The 21,047-nt window shown below is 37.7% G+C and overlaps 1 protein-coding gene across 13 annotated transcripts in view; it reads left to right on the forward strand.

Annotated features, from left to right (window-relative positions):
* PKIB (cAMP-dependent protein kinase inhibitor beta) overlaps positions 1-21,047 on the forward strand; it is a 192,504-nt gene that overhangs the window by 71,197 nt on the left and 100,260 nt on the right. For 8 of the 13 annotated variants that reach the window (XM_087865440.1, XM_087865434.1, XM_045798583.2 and 5 more), the window contains 2 exons: positions 11,905-12,113; positions 16,334-17,041. The gene's annotated coding sequence lies outside the window, so the exon portion shown is untranslated. Of the gene's footprint in view, positions 1-6; positions 12,114-16,333; positions 17,042-21,047 lie in introns of those variants that run through there. The other 5 variants (XM_087865437.1, XM_045798582.2, XM_087865435.1 and 2 more) reach the window with 4 other exon arrangements.

Raw genomic sequence — 21,047 nt, forward strand, 5'->3', positions numbered from 1 at the left:
AAGCTCTTTTTTGGTAGGAATCACATTGTTATGTTTATATTCCTAGCAATTAATAGAATGTCTGGTGCATAATAAATGTTGTCTGAACTGAATTAAGCTTAACCAAATTGATGTAATCGACAAAGGGTTAGTGAAATCATGCTTTGAAGTCACTTACTCAGAGAGTGTTTCAATTTCCCACTTTGTGTGGGTAGACACTGTCTATATTGAAAATTGATCTATTTAACCAAGGATGGCATTGACAAACAGGAACTTACTTATGGTTCTTTCCTAGTTAGGTTTTTCATTATTTATGTTGTAATTGTTAGATGCGGTCTTGATATGTCATATGTTTTCCTCATTTTAATATAGCCATACTTTATAGTAATTTACTTTTTGCTGTCTTCTCAGCAGACTGATAATTCAGTGTCATTTTACTTTACACTGTCTATTGTGATTCATCTTTTTTGTGTCCTCACATAGTCCTTTTGCCTTTGAAGCTACTGTAACTTCAAAGAAAGCTTAAATAAGTGAAGAGATGTATAGGCTCAGTGCTCAAGGAGAGAAATCTTAAAAACCTGGTTAAAAGGGGTTATATTTTTCTTTTTCGTTTTTCATAAGTATTAAATTCAAAAGTCTCTTCTTGAGAAGTCCTTCCCCATATTTCCCCTTCTTGACCCCCCTTTTTTATGCAGTGTGTCTGCATGCTATGTGCAATTTATGATATAGCAGATGGGAGCATTGTATTTAGGAGAACAATCCAGCAGATGGGCCTTGAGTTGATTTTGGACAGCTACAAATCTAGAGAATACAAGAAACAGCCCCCAGAACTCCATGTCCCAGTATTGGCCATAGCTCTTCTGGGCAATTACCACTTTGGGGCCACAGGAAATATGTAAGCACCTGTTAGAATAAATCTTCTTATGCCTCCACTGAGTGGGGTGGTAGGAGAGGGCAATAACTTTACTCCAGATTTTATTGTTTACAGATAAATGTATACCAAGCAGATGCTTTATTCAGACAAATAAAGCAAACTATATAAATGAGAAGTGTTTATCTTTTGTACTTTTCCTTTTTTTTTTTCTTTTAGAAAGCACACGTTTTGTGGCCTAGATAAATTTGTTTAAAGAATATCTGTTTATACATTGCTCTGTTTCCTGGTATTATTTCTTTTTCTGTCCTTATGGAAACATTGTAGATTCTTACATATGCCTTGTTTATGCTTGTTGAATGAATGAATAAAGGAAGACCAGCAATATGCCAGGTAGATCTGGAACATTTCTGACAAATCATCTAGTCCCATCCCCTCGTACTATAAGTGAGAATATGGAAGTCTGGAGAGGCTGCACAACTTCTAATTAGCAGGAGTGGTTAGTTTCCATTTCCTTTTATTCCCACTACATTGTTTTCCATTGCAAAAATACAACTGCTGCTAAGTTGCTAGACTTTTTATAACTCTTGACTCCAGGATTGAGGAGGTTTTTACTTTAGTGCCTGAGCCTTTATGATCCTAATATAACTTCTTACCACAGAAATATCCCTTAGAGTAAGATGTAGTAGGAAATCCTGTTTCTCAGTATCTACCCTAGAATAATACATGTATATAAGGATTCATAAAAACGAATGTTTATTCCAGCAATGTTTATAATAATAAAATCCTAGGAAGAACCTAAGTGTTTCTGTATGGGGAGTGGTTAAATGAATCTTAATATTTTTATTCCATGAAGTAAAATTGTTACTTTGCAACAGTTAAAACGAATGAGTCATACTTATGTTTGGTAATAGCAACAGAATTCTAAGACATTGTACAATAAAAAATAAAAGTTGCAGAATATCTACAGTATGTAAAACACACAAACATGTAAAAAATATATATAAAGTAGTTCTAGATCTACTTGACATGTGTATGGAAGTATTAAGAAAAGATGGGAAATAAATATATTAAATTTGTGGTAGAGATAGTTACCTACAGGGAAGGTAGGGCTAAAAGTTGATTTTATCTCCATGTTTAATTTGTAAAAAATAGAATGTATTCATGAATTATTTGCATAATGTAAGAAAAATTTTTAAAAAGCACAGGATCCAATAAAAACTCAATATGCCTCTATTTTGACATCATCTTACACCAGGGACTGGGAGAGAATATGCAGATGTGCAGGGGGAGCTTGTCATTCTAAGCCAGCTAGTGTTTATAAAAAAAAAAAAAAGATAAATGAGTTATTGGCATCTAATTATTATAGAAAGTGAAGAAAATCATAAGGAACAGGGAGCAGTAGTGAAAAAAAGATAGTGAAACTGATGATGTTTTTGTCAACAGAATTAATTTCATTAATAATAAGAAACCAATTTTTTCAAGTCCAGATACTCAAGTATTCACTATGTCATGGTCTCTGAAAAAGATCAGAATTTTCATTGTTTAGCTATTCTGAAATATTTTATCTTTTGTTGCTTTTGCACTTAATTATTACATATGTTTTGACATCAGTGGAAATCAGAAGAAATGAGTAAAAATCAGAATCAGAAGAAGAAAAAGGGGGCTATTTAAACGTATATTTTGAGAAGAAACAGTGAAATATATAAAAATGCTAAATAATTGGTAAGGAAGAATGGTTTCCAATTAAAATACTTGTCTTTCTGAGATCTGAGCCGGCTGCTAGGAAAAATGATGTCACCTTAAAGCATTATTTAGGTAGAGGAACTTCATGAGTAGCTATTTTATATCAAAGATGATTCACAACAAAACTTTCTGAGATTTGTTTATGGGAAATTATGTAGTAAGTAGGTGAAGATCATGGGCCTAATGTTTAGACATACGTAAGTTTTGAAACCTGATTCTGTCACTTACAGGTTGTAAGATCTTGTGTAAATTACTTTATCTGTGCCTCAGTTTACTTTTTTGTTAAAAGCAATGATATTGCATACCTTGCATGTTGTTTTAAGGAGGTAATAAATGATATAATGAAAGAAAAGCACTTACCTTAGGAGTACTCAGTAAGCTGAAAGGGAATTACTTTTTTCTCCCTCCAGTAGAAGTTTATAAATGTAGGCAGACAGTAACATGACAGCTTTTTATCAGTGTTCTACAAAAAAGTATAGATTATTTAGCTTTATATTAAATTTGATGAATACAGACACATATCTTATAGATATGATAATTTAAACCCTGTGGCAAGCTTTTCAGGGTTTTCATAAAGACAGAACAATCAGCCATTTTTCTTTGTTTAGTCTGGCCAAGGGGGAAGGGGCAGTCAGTCAGAACATGGCCAGGGAGAGGCTGGAGATAAAAGTGATAGTGGGGAGATGAAGCTGCTCAGTGTTCTGCCCACAAGGCTGTCCTCTGCACACAGATGATAATTGACTTCAATTGACAAGGATTGGGGGAGTAGATTGAAGTAGATAAAAGCATGGAGAGTGTCTGTCAGTGCTAAACTACTCCCCAGCTGCATGGTTCCTTTAGAATTGACCCTTCCCTTCATGGGCCTATCACAAGCTTTACTTCAAGAGAAAAACAAAAACAAAAAGCAAAACAAAACCTGTAGATCTCAGCCATATGAGCAGGTTATGGTTTATCTAAGTTATCCCTAACTTTAGAGATAACTAAAGTGGGTGGGAAATTCCACATGCTCCACTTCTTCCTTGTTAAATAATTCTACAGTTAGGAAGGTCTTTCATCTAATTTCTATTTCTCAACACACACACACACACCACCCCTCACCACCACCCTGCCACGTACACACACATTGCCAGGTTGGAAAAACTTTTTATGACTGTATGCTTTTCCTCTGAATAACTGAACGACTACTGGAAATTACTGCTTTGCTTTGCTCTTTTTCTTCTTCAATAGACTGATTTCTCCTGCTTCCTTTACTAGAAGTGAAGAATATCCATTTGCTATCCTTTGTAAAATAACTTCTCAAAGATCTGAACTTATTCAAATTCAAATTTCAAGATAGTATTTGAAACCCAAGTCAAGAATGCAGTATTCTGTTTCTGGTCTTAATACCAACATTGTCATAGAAATAGCCAATACAAATGTACATGAAAACTATTAATTCTCAAAGTGTTTTCATCTAAGGAAGGATTGACTATTTGTATTGAGCAGAAAGCACTTTACGTAATATCAGTTGTTTCATGGATACCTAACTAAAGGGTTTTGACCAGGTAAATATGACTTCATCAAACATTAGTAAGTCAAAGTTTTTCATTTTTTAAAAATTAAACCAGATCTTTGTTCTTATCCATTTCCTTTATTCAGGATTTAGCCAATAGGATTTAGGGGTTTTTTTGTGTGTATTTTAGACTTTATTCAACAGTTAAAATGACATGGAACCAAATATAGCATCTTTCATTTACTGTAGAAATATAACTCTTCAGAAAAAAGTCTGGTTCAAAAAATTGATCATCTGTATAGAATGTTTTAAAAAGCAAAATGAACTATGTGGTTATTAATATCCTCAACTGAGATTCTATACATGGGATTGCAAGTGCTAACTGGTTATATATTCTGTTTTGCTTCCCTTTTTTGACTTAATTTCCAGGAAGTGAAGAGCCAAATTCAATGTTTAATCTCAGTAAACACAGGCCAGGTGGTTGATATATTTATTTCATTCCCTTTATACATTCTTAAAAATGAATCTAGTTTAACAGTTTTATTTTATATAGTGGTATTTTACTTTATTTTATAAAAGATTTATTTACTTATTTGAGAGAGAGAGTACGTGCTCATAGGAGAGGAGGAGGAGGGACAGGAGGAGAGAATCTTCAAGAGACTCCCTGCTGAGCAGGGGGCTTGATACCAGGACCCTGAGATCACTACCTGAGAGGAAACCCAGAGTGGGAGGCTTACCTCACTGAGCCACCCAGGTGCCCCATAGAACATAATAAGTTCTTTTTGAAAATTGGCAGGGTCAGTTATGTAGAGGATAAATAACAAGTTCTGCAATTTTTTATTGCAAATTACTTCCCTTTAAATAACAGGAGGTAGTCTAAAATAGGAGAACTAAATAACCTCTAGTATCCCTTCTTGATCTAAATTTCTATTATTATAACTGGGTTTCTGAACAACTACATCCAACCTTTTTATCAGAACAATGAAAATTGGTTTTATTTTAAATTAGGGGCTTGCATAAATTCTGGAAAATTCTAATCATTAAAGGCATCATGAAGGAGTTGCCTTTTAAATATTGTATAGTCATATGCAGTGTCTTGTAGTTCAGAATCAAGAGATCTGGGACATATTTTCAGGAAAGAAAGATCCTTGCATTCTTGAATGATTTTCTACAACACCTCACTCATGCACCTGGACCTTTGCCTACAAGTTGCATTTGTCATTGCAGAAATTGAATTCAATGCCAGGATTATTGTACAATGGTGAGAGGCATGGCCTTTCTTAGAGTAAGAAAAATATAGTTTATCTAGAATAAAACCCTGAGTTTAGCCGCTGAATTAGGGATGCAAGGTGATGTACACCAGTGCTTCTCAAACTTTAACGTGTGGACAAATCAGTTGGGGGTCTTATTAAATGCATACTGTATCTCATTAGGTCTGGGGTGACATCTGAGATCCTATGTTTCTAACAAGCTCCTTGCTGATATGAATTCTACTGGTCTGGGGATCTTACATAATAATGATGTACATAACTCTGATATTTAGGGTCAGGTAACGTTAATATTTTTTATTTGAAATCCAAGACTGTTTGAATTTGAAATCTAAGAATGTTTGAAGGTCACTTTCTGTCATGAACTTTCACAGACTAAAAGTATCATTGATAGTAAAGGTGTGTGGTGCCAAGCTAATATATTCTACCATAAATTGTCCCTTTACTGAGGGACTTTGTTTACTGGAATGAAATTAAATCTTCTAACACATGAGGTCAAATGTATCTACAGATCTGCACACATGGGTTTGGGGGTAAATACGAAATACTTTCATGTATTTGTGCTATTTAATTTTCTTTATTTTGAATGCCTGATATGGCTTGATATGAACCAGAAGGAATGATGGGAAAAGGGTTGGATGCAGCAAGTTTATATGCTTTTACTTTTGAAATACAGCAGAAATTTGCATAAGCTGCTTTTATATAACCATCATAGAGATGTTTTGTGGGAAAATGGGGACATTTATTAATAAAGACCCATTAAGTCATTCAGTTAATGTGAAAGCTGAGGGTATTACCACTGTTGAACTGAGAAATAATTTTTATTTTCCCCTTCCTTGAGATATATCATTAATGTTGCTATTAATGGTGACTTTATCAGATGATTTCCAGAGCATGACTTGGAATCAGCTCCCTTACTGATAATGAATAACTTATAAACAGATAACAGTCACAATTGTTAAAGTACTTCAGAGGCAATATAGATAGAATTCCAATATAGTCCTAGTTAAGACTGTGTTTGTTTCAATATAACGTAGAAAAACCTTTCTTAATTTTAGAGAGGAGTGTCAACATCCATTACCATTTTATATGAAAATGTAGGCATAAAAAGTTGAGGCCAGAGAAGTTGTTACAAATAGAGCTAAGAATAGAACTGTCATCTTAGAATTGTATCCTTCACTAAATTTTCCAGATATATTTTTCTCTGAGCAACATGTAAGTGAACAGAATTTCTCCTTTCTCTTTAATATTTATTTCATTCAATCTAAAACGTTTATAAAAAGTCCATTTTGGGCAGTGAACTATTACTAAGTGTTTTATGGAAGGGATTTATGTGAAAAATCAAAGCAAAAACTTAAACTAAAAAGCAAAAACAAATTACTAAATGGGCTTCTGCTTCTATGAAGATGGGGTAACAGGGGCCAGATTTACCCTCCTGTCTGAAACAATTACAGAAGCAGATAAAATATATGGGGCAATGTTTTCAGATATTGAACATCAGACAGCACAGGATAGTGATCCCTGAGAAAGAGGAAACAAATGAGGTAAGCACCATAAGTACCTCAACTCAGTGTCTGAAGAGGATTTCCTGGTAATAGTTCAGGGAGGGGGAACCCAGGCTAAGTCTGGTCTTGTCCCAGAGTTGAAGAGATGAAACTGGTCATCTAGGGGGACAGAGCATTGTTAGAGGTTGCAGGGCAGAGTCCCTGCACAGAGAGAACTTCACAGACCAAGAACTCCTGAAATCTCCAGAAGATACCCCCAAGTCTTCAGTTGCATATAAATCAGTTTATGCATATAAGGAAACAAGAACCACCTGAAGGAACATAAAGACCAGTCACCAAAGCTCAGACAGAGCTGAGAGTAGTTCATGTTCCTACACATAGAATCTTAGTTGTAATTCAAAACACATTAGAGTACTCAAAAAAGTTATTACCTCAGTAGTGGAGCACAATAAGCCTTAGCCTAAAGAAATCTCTCTAATCCTACCTCATAAAACTTAACAGAGAGCTTCAAAAGGATAAACTCTTCCCAAGTAACTTAACTATGGCCAAGAACAAAATTCAAGAATTCTAATAGGAATGCAAAACTATCCATCATCCACCCAACAAGGCAAAATCATAATGTCTGGCATCTAATAAGAAATTACCACACATGTAAAGAAGCAGGGAAAGATGACCTAAAGTGAAGAGAAAAAGCCATCAATAGAAATAATCCAAAACTGATATAGAGTATGGAATTAGTAGAAGTTATTGTAGCTATATCCCACGTAGAGGAAAGATGGAGCACAGTAAGTAGAGACATGGAAGATATGTAAAAGACCCAGATCAAACTTCAAGAGATGTAAAATACAATATCTGAGATGAAATGGACACTTGTATAGAATTCACAGTACATCAAACCTGAGAGTAAAACAAAATCAGTGAGCTTAAAGACAGCAAAAGGACTATTCAAAATAAAACAGAGAGGAAAAAGACCAAAAACAAATAAACACAGTAACTGTGATCTATGGCAAAACTTTAACTAGCTTAAGCATATGTGTTAATTGAAATCCTCAAGGGGCGGGGCTGGGGGGGGGCAGAAAGATTATTTGAAGAAATGACTGAAATGTTTCCAACCCAAATCATGCAATGGACCTCAAGTGCATGAAACACGGAGAAACCCTACACCAAAGACCTCATAATAAAATTACTTAAAATCACTGGCAAAGAGAAAGTCGTAAAAACAGAATAAAAACGTATTTTGTACCTAGGACAAAATATAACAACTTTTAAAAAGTATTGGGAAAAAGAACCTGTCAACCAATATAGAATTCCATATCAAAATTTTCCTTATTACTTGAGATAAGGAATCTTCATTAAATAGCTTGGAATCAGTTAGGAAAGTATGGGCCTTATCTGCTAAGTCCTGAAGGTGATTGATTGCAGTCACTCCTTGTTCCTTCCAAACCTCTCCCCTCCTTTTTTTTTTTTAATCAATAAAGGTTGGGGAAAAGATTTATAGTATGCATATCTATTCATTTGTAATGCTAAGGTCTCATTTGTAAAGAAAGTTGTCCCCTCATAGGTATCAGAGTGGTAGCTGAAACTTTAACCGTGGGAAATCAGTTATTCGTTCTCAGATATTACTATTGCTGTTAAGTTCTCTTCTGCAATGTCAATTACTCTGCTCTACTACTTCACTACTGACTTCAAAGAGTGTTGCACAAAAAGCTACTGAGGGGGTCAGTGTGTTTACAAACCCACTCATGGCTCACAGGAGAACTTAAATAGTTGGGAAGGAGAAGATAAAAAAGATGCAGAAAGGGGACAGACTTTATTTACATTAAATTTTTGTCTAGGGCTACCACTAATAAGAAGAATCGTGGATAAGATGCATTTAATCCAAGAAACCCAGACAAACGTTACTGCTAAAGATTATATTTCAATTGTTAAGATACTTTAAATTAAGGCATACAATTTTCTGTTGTTATTTGCTCTACTGACAATAACTCTTTTGGGTCCCTGATCCAATTCCAATGTGGTAAGGGAGTCTCCCACCACAACACCAAGCAATTCTCAGACACCAGTAGGGTGTCCAAGAATTCAACACAATTCTAACATTGTCTATCTGAAGAGAGCAGCAGATTTCCACAGGTTAAGGGCTCAGTCCTGCAAGATTATTCTCCACCCCCTACTTTTTTTTTACAAGACTTCCTTCTCCTTGGGTGCCTGTGGTTCTTGGTCATGCCACTTTGAAGAAGGAAGAGGTAGACCAGACAGAGTGGTGGACAGCAAAACAAGGTTTTACTGAGCGATAGTAAAGTATATTGAATGATAGCATACAAAGCTCCCAAAAAGGGAAGGGACCCAAGAGGGTTGCCACTGGAGTTTCTAAATCTAGGGGTTTTTATGGGCTTGTTGGTGAGCTGTTTTAATCTGATTACCCTTCCTGAGCCCATCATCCAATCAGGTTTTTATCATCTATCATGTGGGAAGGAGTGGAGGGCTCCTTCCAGGGTGATGTAAAATCCTTTTAAGGGTGGTTTCCTCTTGGGGGTGGGTGGAGGCCCTTGTCCTTGCCTGCCTTCCTTCCAGCTATCCTTCATCAACTTCAGACCCTAGTTGCAAACCCCAGGCTGTTACCTGTACTTCTGACCTACCAGCTATGGATTGAAGGTTCCAGTGACCTCCTCCTTAGATTCTTTTAATTTGCCAGAGTGACTCAGAACACTCAGGGAAACACATTTACCAGTTTATTAAGGATATGAAAAAGGATGTGAGTCAACAGCCAGATGAAGAGATACATAGGATGAAGTATGGGGAAAGGGTGAGGAGCGTCTATGACCTTTCCAGGTGCCTCCATGTGTTTACCCACCTGAAAGTTCTCCCAGCCCTGCACTTAGGGGGTTTTATGGAGGCTTCACTGCACGGTCATGATTGACTAAGTCATTGGCATTGGCTGATTCAACCTCCAGATCCCGTCCCCTCCCCGGAAGTCTGGGGCTGGGACTGAAAGTTCCAAACGTCTAATCACACAGTTGGTTCTCCTAGAAATCACCTGTCCTTAGGTTATCTAAGAGCTTTCCAAAAGTGGTCTCATTAACATAACAAAAGATACCTTTATCACCCTTATCATAGGATGTTTCAAAGGTTTTAGGAACTAAGAGCCGGAAACCCTGGAAGAAAACCAAATACAAATGAAAAATCTGTGGTCACCATTCATCTGAATGACCAAAATATATTATTTCTTAAAAATCACAGTATCACATTTGCTTTAGATTTATGGGCTAATGTTAATTTTTACAGCTTTTCTAACTCCTGTATTGTATAAGGAAAATTAAAAAAAAAAAAAGAGGGCTGCAATTGAGTTAAGTTCAAATTCTCAGTGTCCAAGGAAATTTTTAAGAGTGTAATATTCAAGTCCAATGCCCCAGGAATGGCTCAAAAGCCTCCCTTTTTAGGAGGCTCCACCCATCCTAACTTGCATCAGTGACAGTTATGTTAAATTAGAGTTTGCCCCAAATCAAAAAAGACCCAGCTCATTTTATAAGATAACTTAGATTCAATATAGTTATCTACAGTTATTGAGTAATTCAGGGCCATAATAAATAATATTTACTATGAATAATATAATAGGTATCATGCAAATGTTATTGGACTTCTGACAAAATGTATAATAGAAAATTCTAGAGGACCTGGCTGGCTCAGTGGGTAGAACATATGACTCTCAATCTCAGGGTCATGAGTTCAAGTCCCACATTGTGCATAGCGCTTAATTTAAAAAAAGAGAGACAGAGACAGAGACAGAGAAAATTCTAGCAATGCTGAGATCCCCTGTTAGAATTTATTAATCAATTTTTAAATTATGATGATCATATAATCTTAAAGCTCTTACCTCTGATTTTATGAATCTACACAGAAGCAATTCAAATAAAAGTATATTAAAATGTTTTAACTATTTCTAAAATATGTTGTTAAAAATAAAGCTAATTTGGCCAAATAAACTACCACATACTGGAGAAATGTCATCATATTGAAAAGAGGAAGAATGGTTGGTGTTTTTAGTGTGTGTGTGTGTGTGTGTGTGTGTGTGTGTGTATAAAATCATGGTTGAGTAGAAAGTTGTTAATTGATTTACTTCTATATTTACATAAAAATATTTATGGAATGCCTACTCTGGGCCAAGAACTTTGTTGATGCTGTACCAGTGGATGGCTCCATGGTTAGGAATTTTATTTTTATTGGTCCTAAAACATTGTCTTGTTTACTAGATGAAGTTGGAAAATACTATTACAGAATATAAGAACTTCCTGCTAAGAAACTTGCAGTATAATTACAAGACTTAATACATATGGAAATGTTTTAAAGATGTGCCAAAAACTTAAGAAAAATACTATTTTTCTTTTGATTTAAAATTGCTATACTACCCAAACACATGGCATATGTTTGAACAAATAATCAGAGATGGAAAAAATTCATCAGTAGGTCTCCATAAGTAGATTATTTGTGAACAGGAGTTTGAAGAAATTAAATGACATTGCCTAAGAGTAGAAGATGGTGAAAAGAAGCATATTTCCTGAACCAGTTATGAATACTGGAACACAAAAGTCAGTCCCAGGAACTGGTAAGTTGACTAACTTATCTGGAAAAAAGATTTGTGTTGGGAAGTGATAAGAATTGAAGTGAGATGGAGATGGGTCCATACAGTGTTCTAAATGTTGAGCTGAGGAGTTTGGAATGAATAAGAAAGCCAATTTAGACTTTTATAGAATTTTAGAGCAGGGCAAGCTTTTGATCATATACCTTCCATTTCCCTTCAGAGAAAACTGACTTTAGTGAGAGTACACACTATTAATGGCATTGCCACTTGGGATCAGAATCCAAGATTTCCTGTTTTCAGTGTTTTTTGTTTTCATATACCCTGCTAGTTTGTGAAAGGATGCTCCATTGACCAGGAGCAAGAGAAACATGACTATAATGATAATTGGGAATACTTTGTTAGGAAATTTCTACTTAAATACTAAAATGAAAGCACTCTCTTCCTCTTCCCTCTGCCTCACTCTATAGCTTCAGATGGATGGATTACCAGCCCTTGATGTATGTGGATCTGTGATATCATTTCTTCCACAGAACAGGAGCAGAGTCACCACTGGGCAGTTCAGGCTCCACTCCCTCTGCCAAGGCCACTGTGTCATCCAAGCTCTGTCTCAGGGCAACTTCCTTCAAGGTCACACAAAGATGGATGCTCCTCTAACCTGCTGCAAATCTCCGCCCAGGTATGTTGATGCCCTCCTGCCACAACTTGGGATTTTCTCACTGTTATCACCCAGAAAATAATGGATGGAACCTTTGATGGAATTTATGGCTCCTGTTCTGTTTTAAGAAGAGTGTGACTCCTTTTAAGGGGAGTCCATTTGATTTTGGTAGCTACTCAACCATTTCTCGGAGTGCCTGTCAGCTGGAGGAGGAGGATGGGGTAGCACAGTTAGAATCAGTTTCAACATTTCTTTCTTCCTTCTTTAAGAGTTTTTAAGATTGTTCTTTGTAAGTCATGGTTTGTGAAGCTAGCTCAGCCTCTGCTACAGATTTACAAGCTCACTCACTCTTCCAGTCCTTCTAAATCTTGTATTTTCGGGGAGGGATGAAAAGAGGTCATCCTGTAGACTCTCCTTAATAACAAGGGACCACATATGTCCTCCATAATGGAAGATGGCTGAAGAGGAGGAGTAGAAGGTACCATTTGCTCAGTTCTCTATAACCAGTCAGGACACTGCCCCAAGTACACGACTTCTCTCCTCAGTACATTTTGTTCCAAAGGACAGATAGCCACTCGCGGGGATATAAAGCCTCTCTAGGCAGTTTCAGTCTTCTGGTTTCATATGTATTAAATTTCATGGTTGGAAAGCTTTAGAAACATTGATAAGCTTCATATTATTATAGATATCTTGGTTTTCCAAATAGTCATTCAGACTATTCCTGTGGCCTCAGCCACCCTCACTGTAGTGGACTGAATGCCAGTCTCTGAAAAGATATGTTTAAGTCCTAACCCCAGTACTTGTGAATGTAACCTTATTTGGAAAAAGGGTCTTTGAAGGTGTAATTAAGATCAGGAGCTCCAGATGCAATCATCCAGGATTAACCAGGTGGATCCTAAGTCAAATGACTATCTTATAAGAGAAAAATACAGACAGCAGAGGAGAAACACAGAAAATATGTGAAGGTGGAGGCAGAGATTGGAATTATGAAGCTACACGCCAAGGAGCACCAATGATTACCTATAGCCACCAAAAGCTAAGGAGGCAGAAAAGGATTCTCCCCTAGAGCCTTCAGGGGGAGCACTGTCCTGCCAACACCTTGATTTTGAACTATGGCTTCCAGACTATGAGAAAATAAAATTCTGCTGGTTCAAGTCACCAAGTTTGTGGAGATATGTTACAGCAGCCCTAGGAAATGAACACACTAGCCTATGGCAACATAAAGCAGACTGGTGGGGACTGCTGTGTGCCTCTCCCGCTCAGGTCTCAGCTAGCCTGGCCATGAAGACAGCAAAACTGGAGGTCATTTGAAACCTATACCCCTTCCTCCACCATTCTTGGTTTCCCCTCAAAATACAATCTCCTGATTTAGTCTCTCCCATACTTTAATAATCTTCAGGGGAATTACACTGCTTCTTGCTTCACCATGCTTCCATTTCTCCACATCCTTCAAACAGGACTGGCTACATAATTTGAGGGAACCGTTGAAAATGGAAATGTGGGGTCATTTTTTTTAAAGACTTTATTTCTTTATTTGAGAGAGAGAGTACAAGCTGGGGAGAGAGGCAGAGGGAGAGGGAGAAGCAGACTTCCCCCTGAGCAGGGAGCCCATTGTGGGGCTCAATCCCAGGACCTTGGGATCATGACCTGAGCCGAAGGCAGAGGCTTAACTGACTGAGCCACCCAAGTGCCCTGGAAATGTGGGGTCATTTTAAAATTAAGAATTTCAAGACAAGAACAGAAGAGCCAAGCATGGGGCCTTCTTAAAAGTAGAGCCCTGTGCTACTGCACAGGTTACATACCGATCAGTCCAGCTCTACCTCCTAAATTTATCCACTCTGACATGGCAGTCTTTGTTCAATACTGATAAATCCCACTACCTTCATAACTTATTCACACTATGCTTATTAATCCATTTTCTTGCTTTATGTGAAAAATCAGCTTTCTTCTGAGAATAGTTTTCCATAGATCTTCCCTCAGTATAAAATACTCATTATTTTAACTCCCCAGGACCATGGGAGGCAGCATTGGCATCCTTGTAGCTTCCTAGTATTGCTTTTGAACAGTGTACCACCTCTTATACCAGCTCTTGATTTTTTTAGCCTCTTGCTCCCTATATGTGTAACTTCTGCCTCAACTCTGCACTGTCATCCACTCAGTTCCAGATCATTCCACCACATTCATGGGAATCTTTTGTATCTGACTCACTCCTTCTCTATCTCATGGCTTATCACTGTGGGTGGCTTCAGTGTCCAGGTGGATGGCCTTTTCAGTACCTTAGCCTCCAATTTCTTGATTTTCATTCTATGTCAGCTAACCTCACCCATTTTTCTTCCATAAACTATGTCATAACTACTACTAGAACTTTCAAGAAAACTATCCCACCTTGACTACAATTTATTTTTCTCTCTCCTTCCTTTGATTTATATCTGTAGTTCCTTGACTTCTTTTTCTCTCCTTGTTTATGTCTTCACCTATTCCCCTGTATCATATTACATTAATCTCATAGCTCTATCCTTCAACTATTCTCTTAGTAATGGCAGCCCAGTTTTCTCCTTGTCTTTCCATCAGATCACTTGGTAAGACCCCAAAGTTGATTAAACTTTCTGCATTTAGAGTCATATTTTATACAGATTCACACGACGGTGTGCAACTACTACTTCCACCAATTCCTGTACTCAAAAGTATTTCTTTGGGTTTATAGTCAGCTTCTCTCCACCATTCCTAGCAACAGTCTTTAGGCTGTTTACCTGATTGCATCATCAATCTTTACTACAATCTTTAGGCTGTTTACCTGATTGCATCATCAACCTTACTTGCCTGATAGAAGTGAGAGACAACTAAAAATCTTCAATCCACTATAAGTAGACAAAAGCATTCTATAAATAGTATTTTCTTAAGTCATTATTTTGTCTTAATTGAAGGAAATGAGATTACATTTTTTTTCAATTAAAACCTGCTGTTAAGCACTTGTTTTATACAGGTACTATTCTAGTTACTAAAGATATAGTGTTCATGGACACTGGTTCTGATTATTTCAAATATATAATTTAAAAGTATATCAATGAGGACTAATGATTTTATCAAATTTAACTGAAAATACAGGTTTTACAAGTGGAGTATAAGGAATACAGTTACAGAATCATAAAAATCCAATCATGGTAGCGTAAGTCACATATCTAAACATTATAGCATCATTCTCATTATAGGTTATCTAAAATAATTAGGACTTAGAATAATTTCCCTTAGTAATAATATTTAGAATATATTTCATATACAAATATATTTCATCATGTGAAATGAGTTTTGTCAGTAAGTTTTAAAGTTACACTAAAATTATTTAATCTCTTTAATTAATGTTTGTATGACCACACAAGTAACTATGTTTTTAGAAAATAAAACATACAGTTCAGCTTCTAGAAAACTCACAAGCTCTATTAACAGAGTGTAGGTTTAAAAAAAAAAGTCAACCAACCTTTTTTTTAAGGGAGAGGAAGAGAATCTTAAGCAGGCTCCACGCCAGTGTGGGACCCAAAGCAGGGGCTCCACCTGGGTCTCAGTCTCACAATCCTGAGATCATGACCTGAGCCAAAATCAAGAGTTGGATACTTAGCTGACTGAGCCACCCAGGTGCCCCAAAAGTTGATCAACCTTAAAGGCAGAAAGATCTAAGTTCAAAAATTGGTTTGCAGTCTTGTTAGCTATTTCACTTCATTCAAACCTTATCTCACCTTGTTGGGCTTCAGTTTATTAAGTGGAAATGGCAAGCAATGATTATTACTACACTGTGGAGGTAGAAATATTAAATAATTTAAAGGGCCTGATTGTAGCACCATTAGTAGATATTTTAAATGAATTATTTCGGTGATTATATTTTCATATTTCACATAGCCTTTACCTAAAAAGGGAATTTAGAAGTAGTCAGTAGTGAAGTGGTAGGTGTCCTAGGCCTTGGGTAGGAAGCCAGAGCACAGTACCAACAAGCATATTGGTATTAAGATTTTGAGCAATAAAAATGACTTTCAGGAAAACAGAGGTGATCTCAGGACTTCAGTGAGGACAAACCACATTCTCAGGAAGCAGAGAACTGTACCTTAATTTTTTCAGCAGTATTGTCATCGATTTAATACGGCTTTTAAAAGACACAATGAAATCCTAATAATAAGGACCTCATTTTCCTTAGTGAGAACATTTAGATGAAACTGGACATGCATTGTTATCTGTTTTTCTTTGTCCAAAAGTTGTCGGCATTGCAAGTTGCCTCCCGATCTGTTAAAATAATCTGCTAATAAACACGAAGACCCAAATTCCGGGCGCAGATAAGAAAGCTGTGCACATTCCTACCTTCTCCAAACAGCCACGATTAGATCAAAAGGCAACCTTGTGACACGTGGAGCACAAACCCTGCGGCCACGTACAGATGGATCAACCGACAAGTTGTAGCTTCTGGGAAGAGAGAGAAAAGCGAAATTCCCGCACTTACATCAAGCGAATTCTTAACAGAACCTAACAGTCACCCGGGGGAACTGAGAGTGGCAGGCGAGGAGGACATCGGTCCTGTGACTATCCCCGACGATTAGTTGTCTGTTACCGTGCACGCAGGAGAGCCAACAAGGAAGAGCCTCGGTCGCGCTTACCCTCGAGCCCCACGTCGCCGGGGCTGCGCTGCAAGCGGACACCGGAGGGCTGGAGGCGGGCCGGAGCGGGGGGCGGGGGGGGCGCGCTCTGCGCTGGAGGCGGGTCCCGGTGGCCGCTCCCTCCGCCCCCGGAGTCGCTGCCACCGCCTGGCTGCGCCCCAGCTCAGCAGCTCAGACGCGGCCGCATCCCTTAGACTGTAGAGGCGGCAGCGAGTTAGAGCCCGCGTCGCTGCTCTCAGCCACAGGGAGACTGGGCGAGCCCGAGCGCGAGGACACCTGGCCCGGCTCGGCGGGAAGCTCTGCGCGCCGCTGGTACGTACCAGGTAGAGGGGTAGCGGGAGTGAGTGTGGCTGGTGCGAGGAAGGAGGGAAACGACTTGGAGTTGGGGGAGACTGAGTGAGAGAAGATGTGGAAGTGCAACTTTCCCATTTGCCGCTCAGTCTGCGCAAGCACGGGGGATTTCAAAGCAGGTGCCCCGTATGCTAGAGCGACCACATCACTACTATGCAAACTAAGGTATCTTTAAAGCGGAAGGGGGCGCTTAGGTCAACAGGGGTAACCAGGGAGGTCTGATCACCTGCTTTTTGCCGTTTCTGCTCTGAAGGTGGACATTAGGGACCTCCTGTCATAAGTTGTTGAGCCCTTAGTCTCTCTCGCCCGCAATGCCACGTCGTTTTCCTTGGGCTGCGCGTTCCAAGCTCGCGGCCACTGGATCGGCAGAGACCCGAGCCCTAACCGGCACTGCCAGCGTCGAGCTCTGTGGCTTTAGCCAACTTGCCTCACCCCACTAGTCTACGTTCATTCTTTGACAAAATATGGCACTGATTAGACCGGATGATCCGGAGGGTCCCCTGCAGCTATTGGGATTTCCCCGAGCCTGGGACCCCTGCCCGCGAGGGACCCGAGTGTAAAGTCGTCTCAGGGGCTTAGGAGACGGAGGGCGTGGGTCCTGGTTGTTGCAGCTGCAACCCCTTGGGGAAGCACCTGAAAGTGTCTTCTGGGGAAGATGGCCAGCTGCTGCTGCCGGCTCCCTGCTGAGTGAGGCTGAGACCTACAGGCCAGTCCCATTTTGGTAGAACTCATCCCAGGAAGCTCAACGGAACTCGGTCCCTTTGGAAAGCGCTTCGCATGAGCGGGACAAACGGGAAACACACTTAAAAAACCACAAAAGCCAAAAACAACCCCTTCCCCCAACCCAGCAGGTATTATTAGTCAGAGTCTGCAGGACTGGAAAGTGGAGATTCAAGGTGGAAGATCAGTTAAACATCCACTTAGAAAATAATCAAAAACTAAAAACAATTAATGGTTTGGATACCGAAAAAGTATTGGATAAGAATTACTATGAACACTGCATCGCTCTTTGTGTACATGTAGATTCAAAATCCATCTCTCCACTCTATCTTTTTACAAGATGCCTTTCTTCATATTGACGTTGCTACACATTTTAAAAAATCCTTCTGGGTTTTAGTATTCAGAAAGCTCAGAATTTGGGTTATTAAAATGAGATATGATGACCATATATCTCACAGAAAGTAGCGTAATGGAGTAGATGGATTCTGGATCAAGGTTGGTTAGACCAGCATTTTGAAACCTTTCTTATTTCCTGCTAATATGATCCATACTGGTCAATGCCTTTCTATTGACACTATCTCAAAAGAGTTCATTTTCTAAAAAGATGTTCTGGAAGATAAAATGATTGAATTTTGAAGCAAAGTACGATTTTTGGGGTGGGGGGGAAGTCTTTAGTAATTGACTTTAGTCTTCTCTTTACCATATCTTTCTACAGCAAAATAACGAAGACTAATGGAATACTTTATGCAGGGTGTTTAAAAATGTGTCACATTTCATTTGTGTTAAACAAATTTTCTCTTCTTTAGTCGCTTTTAAATTAGAAATTTAGATATTTAGAAATTTACTCCTTTCAGTGATTTTTAAGGAAAAGTTACCAAGTTGTAAAAACATCACCATAATTCAATTTTAGAACATTTTCATTACCCCCAAGAGATCCCTCATGTCCATTTATAGTCTCTGTTCTCACTGCCAGCTTCAGGCAACCACTAATCTCTTTTCAGTCTCTATAGATTTGCCTTTTTTGGACATTTCATATAAATGGAGTCATATAATATATGGTCTTTTATTTATGGCTTCTTTCACTTAGCATAATGTTTTTGAGATTCATCTGTGTTGTAGCATGTAGCAGTATCTCATTACTTTTTATTTAATAGTTTTCCATTGTATGGATATACCACATTCTATCTATTCATTAGTGCACATTTAGACTGTTTTCAGTTTTAGGCTATTATGAATCATGATGCTAAGGACATTTACATGCAAATCTTAGTGGGTACATATGTTTTCATTTCTCTTGGGTAGATATTTAGCCTTGGAATTGCTGGGTTGTATGACAAACTTCTGTCTAACTTTGAGAGAGCATTATAGATTTTTATGTGGAAGTTATATATTTATGAAATGTAGAAAATTCTGGAGAAATAAGTTTCTTACTGGATAATATATGATTTGTTATATATGTAGAGAGAAGGTTGGGAGAAGAAACACTTTGTTTCCTTTTAAATTTAGAGCTCAAATAATTTTGAAAAAGAAGTAGTATTTCTCAGAAATAAAATATTTTAAAGACAGTTTTTTAGAGTAGTTTTAGATTCATAGCAAAATTGAAAGGAAGGTATAGAGATTTCCTATATACTCTGAGCCCCCAGACATGCATAGCCTTCCCTTTATCAAAATCTCCCACTAGAGTGGTACATTTGTTACAATGGATAAACCTACACTGACACATTGTAATCATTCAAAATCCATTGTTTACCTTAGGATTCACTCTTGTATATTCTATGGGGTTGGACAAATGTATAAAGACAGGCATCCATCGTTATAATATACAGAGTATTTTCATTGCCCTAAAAGTCTTCTGTTCTCTGCCTGTTCAAACCTCTCCCAAATTTCTTTTGTTTTAATACTTAATGAGAGTAAATCAGGCTTAATGAAGACAAAATTTCCTTTAGTGTCCATTGAAAATGGAAAAGAAAGCAATTTGAAAATTGTGTTTTAAATGTTGATGAGAGTCAGACCTGAATGGCTTGGTAGTAAATTCAATGGTTTTCCATTCCTTCAATACAAGATTTTAATTGAGTTAAAAAACCATTTCTTTCTGAATATTAAAAAAAAAACTCTATAAATCCTGTAATAAAATAAGCTTTCTTAGCCATGATGCCTCATAATTCTTTTAAGTAATAATTAAACATATTCTATTCTTAGATATAGAGATCTAAGGCCCATGATTGGTTTGTGATATGTACAAAAACCATGTATTAAGGATAAATCTAGGGATCCTGTATTCCTGTTTTAAAACTTCTGCCATTGGGGTGCCTAGGTGGTGTTGGTTAAGTGTCCAATTCTTGGTTTCAGCTCAGGTCATGATCTCAGGGTCGTGAGATCCAGCCCCACACCAGGCTATGCACTCACTCAGTACAGAGTCTGCTTAAGACTCTCTCTCCCTCCCCTTCTGCCCCCCTCCCAACAAAACAAAACAAAATAAAACTTCTGCCATTAGTACACTGCTCTTCTGAATCTTGTTAGTCTCAGAAATTTTCATGTTAATATGCTGTATGTACTTTTTATAAGTCAATGTCAGTTAGTGACATTACGTAAAAAAGAATTCCAGGTTAAGAATTTGAACATACTCAGAAAACCAAAGGTGGTTATTATTATTATTTCCTTTTACTGGAAATACAATTGATTTTGAGTAATCAAATAGTCTACTTTTCACTGAAGTTAAGATAAACTCTTTATTTCGGCTGTCAATGGCAAAAGCAATGTTATGCCCAGGAATGGTGTGTGTTGTGGGCTTTATAAGTCAGAGTGGATTTGTGTCCTCCAGTCACTCCTATTTTTAAAATATGATAGTGTCCAAGAGTTGGGATGTTTAGTTGGAAAAGAAGTTCAGAGCTGTCTAAATAAGAATAAAATAATTTGAATTTGTATATATTCCTGAACAGGAGGAGGTAATCTCACCTAGAGTCCTAGATCAGTTAGAATAGGATTTATCAGACTGCAAAGAGGGTCAAGAATATGGAGACACTTTAAAATCATGTAGTCTGGAGCCAAGACAGCTTGAACACTTGTTAGCAGCATTTATAGGGAAAATGAATGGAGCTAAATTTTTTCTTTTACCTCTTAAATTCTTCATTCCCATGGTCCATATTTCTTGTTAAGCTCGAATATCTACCATGTTGATGAAAAAGAATCCTCATTTGGGAATATGGAAATCATCATGGTTAACTCTAAGGCTTTCATTTTTTTGGGC

This window comes from Ursus americanus, chromosome 11 (genome assembly GCF_024610735.1).
Source record: "Ursus americanus isolate L20-20 chromosome 11, mUrsAme1.1.p, whole genome shotgun sequence".
In the NCBI taxonomy this organism is placed as follows: domain Eukaryota; kingdom Metazoa; phylum Chordata; class Mammalia; order Carnivora; family Ursidae; genus Ursus; species Ursus americanus.